This window comes from Micrasema longulum, unplaced genomic scaffold, assembly GCF_059751315.1.
Source record: "Micrasema longulum isolate JH-2025_06_02 unplaced genomic scaffold, ASM5975131v1 h1tg000031l, whole genome shotgun sequence".
Lineage (NCBI taxonomy): Eukaryota > Metazoa > Arthropoda > Insecta > Trichoptera > Brachycentridae > Micrasema > Micrasema longulum.
In genome coordinates this window covers 468,181-473,936 of record NW_028277238.1, presented here as the reverse complement: position 1 = coordinate 473,936, position 5,756 = coordinate 468,181, and positions in this window count along the sequence as shown.

Here is a 5,756-nt window from a genome sequence, read left to right as displayed (position 1 = left end):
TACATGAAGGTAAGATGATCAGTCTTACGCTTCAGGTACCAGTCCAGGGACTATGAAATATTTTAGTGTGAAAACACCCATTTAAATAAATACTTCACATCACCCATGTCGGGAATCGAACCCGAGACCTCTTGCATGGCAGGCTAACGCGCTGACCATTACACCACGAGGCCGACTATATATGGAATCAATATTAGTTCTACGTTTTTGTTGACTAAAAATATTCAAGATTGACTCTATATCAGCATAAGAATAATTACCTCTCTCTAGTCCAAGCCTTCACACTACTTTTCGAAGCAAGCGATGTTGGACTGATTCAATGTGATTTATGTGATTGACATAGAATGGAGACCAGACCACGGAGGCATATTCTAGAAGAGGGCGAACAGTTGAGCAATAAAGAGTTTTGATTGAACGGACATTAGTAAAATCAGAGGATATTCTGTTGATGAAGCCAAGTAAGTTCAGTGATTTATTTACCGTATTATCTATATGCTCATTGTATGTATGTCAGTTTAAAGTCCAAAACAACTCCTAAATCTGTGATGGACTTAACTACATCAATTTTTGAGTTTTCTATTAGGTACTCGAAGGAAATCGGTTGTTTTGTTTAAAATATATCCTTAGAACCCTAATTACCCATTTCATTTTTCATTCCTTTTTTTTTCTGGATTTGAATCCTCTTCTCGTCTCCTTTCAAACTCCTTACGCGATTCCACATTCCTTACCTCATCATGTAAAATGTTGCAGTATTTAAAAGTATTATTTTTCAGTAAAACATCTTATACATATATACGAGCTCTATCTGCCCACTAAAAACAGTTGTATTTCATACTAATATTATAAATGCGAAAGTGTGTTTGTTTGTGTTTTTTTCACGTCTCAGTGGAGCGACCGATTGGCATAGGGTTAACCGAAGAGTAGAGAAGTAAAATAGGCTATTTATTTTTTTATCCTGAAAGTTGAAAAAGTTAAAAAAATAATTAAATACTACGGTAACAATAAGCAATATTATTTTAAAATGAATAGACGGTAAGGTGAGATGAGATGTCAAAAATACTCATTTAGACTCAATTATTTAAATTTCTATAATTATCGCTCTATAATAGAGCGTCGTATTTATTTTCATGGCATCGTATTTTCGGAGGACCTGAAATCGATACAAGCTACTTTCTGTCCCGAAAAAATATAGGTATCATTACATCCGAATAATTATTATTTCTTAATGACAAAACGAATTAATTACTTAATAAAAAAATTAATTATCTATGTAATTTCTACTTATACCACGTCAGCGAAGCCGCGGGTAAAAACTAGTAAAATATGTATAGAGAAGTACAAACTGTCTTTTTTGGGTTGGAAGATATTACTTTTAGCAATAAGCTCGGCATAGTGCATTTATTTTGTACAAGACGAAGAAGAAAAATAAGTATTTTTGAAATATTACATATTGAACCTAAGTTATCTTGAATAGATTGCCTACAATCTGAACTCGATCGCTTCATTCTATCTTAGAATACTGCGCTAATAATAATACTCGTTATAAATCCTGTGGCCCCAATTCTCAGGCCACCCAGAACAGTTTGCAATATTTGCATCCCAACATAGATTCGCCATAAAGTTTACGACCAACCTTTATCTTTATTGATCGTGTGAAGTGGTAACGTAGGATGCACCGATTAACGATCGCAAAACACGTTTTAGATCTTAATTATCATTGTTTCAATGGTCTCGATACGTAATTGGAATCAATCCAAGTTTGCTTATGTAATGCACATTATATCGTTACATTAGATTAAAAAGATTTTCCTGTAACATTGTATACTATTAATACTTGTATGGAGAGATAAATAGTAGATAGCAGGGGCGAACCGTGTATAGAAGCGATTTTGCACAGCTTACCATTATATTTGACTAACCATAATAATGTTTTATTGTAACTTTATTTACAGAAAAACAAATAATTAAATACCATTTATTTTAAATAATTTCCACCGTTTGTATTTTTATCCTAATATAAATATAAATTTAAATAAAGCGCGCCCAGCGCCTGCGGTGAGCCAAGAAACTAGCCGATTATTTCAGCTTATTTTTTCATACAAATAAGTATACTATATTTTGAATGTATTAACCCCAGTGCGGGTTTAATCCTAGATCAAACTTGCAGATTAAACAAATTATTTGAAGATTCGTGATTTGGAAAACAGTATTTCAAACATTGTTTCTTAAGGACTATTTTACTTTAAGATGGTATATTTGACATAAGATCATAATTACTTTCATGCGTCATTACAGGACATATAGCGCTCCACGCGGCCGTTTTTAGCACTATTAATTACAAGAACAATGCGGCCAGTTGACTATTCAATTGAATATCTAATATCGACTAATTCCTTATGGTATTTTTTATTTATTTTTTGATGAATTATGTATTTAAGTAATGGATAATATATCTATATAATATATTATATCACGAAGCTACATAGTTTGAGTTGATTTCATGGATGAGAGTTGTTGTATCACACAGAACCACTGAAAAATATCAATTTATAGTATATATTACTTACATTATATTATGTACCTCCTATGTAGGTACAAATATATATTTTTTATAGCTTACCTGTAAATAAAATCACCATTCGCCACTGGTGGGTAGAGAGTTACACCTATTTAATAAATTTGCGTGTCGCAGACCCAGAAGTAAACTCTGAAATAAGGGAAATTCCTCAAATATTAATACATCGACACTGGAAAGCAAAAAATCACCAAGCGACATGTTGTAACTCTCCGGAAGAGCCAATTAAAAAATAATTTAAAAAATCTCGTTTTTTGATTTTTATTCAAATTATGTAGGGATTACGCCAAAATGATACGTATAAAATTTTTTTTTAGTTAAAAAAAAATATTGGGTCTTTTGTAAAGCTGCTACATGTCGCTTGGTGATTTTTTCCTTTCCAGTTTGAATGTATAAATATTTGAGGAATACGCCTTGTTGACCTTTTCAGCACAATGCAATAAAACGAATTATTACATTGGTTTATTTATTTATACACCCTATCGGCTTTTACAATTATTAGCAATACATTCAAGTGCAGCAGTGTAACATAAATATATTAATGAAGGTAAAAGTAAGAATAACATAATAAAGACTAAAAGAAACAATCATAATGAAAAATAAACATAGGTATATGGGTTATTTAAAATTATTTTTTATGTTTTTATTTTTTATTAACATTAGAACAAAAAAATCCCACAAAGGCACGGCCTGTTCGTGGGGGTATACAAGAAATGTTTATAAGTTTTTGCTTTATAATAAATAGACAGGTATAATATGTTTGTGTAATATATGAAAGAGAAAAGAAAATATTCTGTATAAAATATAAATTTTAGAGTAAGATATTAAACATGTTATGCACATGTTGCAAAGTCATTTAATGTTTACCCAGACATGCAGACATACAGTTTTATGTTAAAAATCATTCAGTTATTTTCAAAATAAGTGGTTTTATTTTACATTTTGTATATCCATTTTGTACGCCATAATGACAAAACTACAATGGATTTAATACGGACCGTAAAGTTTATTTATCAAATTTATATTAGATTAAAGGCATTATATCCATGTAATTATTTAAAAAAGCATTTCTTAAATGGTAAGTATTTTTTATTCATAATCGTACCTGCATCCTGTCCATTCTTTACGCGATCAAAATACACAATGTAGTAATGGACAGCAATATTATATTAAGTATAGATAGGCGCTAGACATTATAAAAGGCAGAATATGTAAGCACACTGAAACAAGTCTCAGAAGACACACACTGAATATTATTATTGTTTTAACTGATTGTTATTCAGGAGAATAAGCTTTTATAACACTTCCTCTCCTGTGGGGCATTAAATTTAAAAGAAAGGATATGTTCTTTTAATTTTTGTTTTATTCATACCTTAAAAGGTACCGACATTTTTGATGAGATTTGATGAAGGAAACTTTTAAAACTATAAAAAAAAAAAAGTTAAATTTTGTGAGGTAATAAATATGTACTAACTCAGCTATTGTGATATTTATGTAACTGAATACTTGACTAGTTAATCCTATGATTTATTCACAAATTCTTGATTGTACACTAGAGTAGGCCGATGATGTATGAAGTTTTTTTATTTTTTTAGACATCAAAGAGAAAGGGGTCCAAAAATTTGCATTTTGGATCACATGAACGTAAAAAATATTTAAAAAATATTCCGTAGTACTTGTAGCCCTCAACCGAGGTTTGAAGTTTATCACTGTCTTAACATTTTATTACTTTTCTGTATTGATATTTTTTTTTGTTAGTAAATATATAACTTAATCACATCACAAAATCTGAACACGTTTTAAAACTACCGAAATGCAAAAAGTTTACACTCCGCGGAACTGATTCCGTTGAGCGCCTGGCTAATATTGACGAAAACAATGGCTCATTAAAACAATGTTACCCATTTATTACAAAACAAAGTGCAACTCACGCCACGTTTAATGCACATTATAAAATTTAATTGGACTTATTTTCTTTCTTAAATATGACATGACAGCCGGTTCACGGCAAAAAATTAATTTTTTTGAAAACTTCAAGCTCTGGTTGAGGGCCAAAAATACTATCGATTTTTTTGAATTCCGAGTAATCCAAAGAGCAACTTTTTAAACCCCTTTCATTTCAAAATTGGGGAAAAAAATATTGGCCCACCCTATTGTACACCGATTAAAGCATATTCTCTCATCATTTGTTACACGAAAAAAATTTAATAATTGGTCTGACGCTTTGTAATTCAACAAATTTAAAGTGGATATTTTGAGTAGATACGTACATATATGTTAAATCTTGTATTTGTTATTTATACGCACAATTATTATATAGATACAACTTTACTTTGACTGTCTGATTATTTGGGTAAGTAACCCCTTTCTTAGATAGTAAAAAATATTTTATTTTACTAGCTAAAAACGCAATATTTAATATACCATATATTATGAAAAACAATGTTTTTAGAAAAAAATGTTTACATAACAAAAAATAATAAAGAATTTTAAAAATTAATCAACAAAAAAATAATTCTAACAAATACATATTGTGTTGATTAACAAATTACAACGGAGATAGAGAACATTTTAGAGAAGGGAATATGGAAGTCTAGGCATTTACAGGTCTTATGATCTGTCGTTAGCTGGTTTAAGTGGCCATTTTACACACTGTGTAACATTCACCATGTTGAACATCCATATTTTTTCAATTATTTCATCTGTTGGTTAAAGTAAAGTTAAAGAGCTGAAACCTTTATTGTTGTGAAGAGATTAATTCGATCAAATTATTTAATAACTCAAAATCATATTCCCTTCTTCTTCCTAACGTAAATGTTTCATAACAAATGTTTTAATCTTGACATATGTAATAACTGCGATAAAATAAAGTCTGAAAGGTGCATAAAATACCTGGAAGTAATCATTGACTGTCAATTTAAATAGACTAATCATCTTGAAGTAATTATAAATAAAGGGAGATATTAACCTATGTGTTCAAACGGTGAAGTATTTACGCCCAGCTAAATACTATTAAAATGGTATATCATGCACTTGTACAGTCATCGCTTTCCTATCGAATAATTGGATGGGGGAAAGCTTTTAACAACGATATTAAACCATTAGAAACTGTTCAAAAATTTATTTTAAAAATAATGCTTCACAAAAATCGCACTTTTCCCTCTTTCCAATTTTTCCAAGA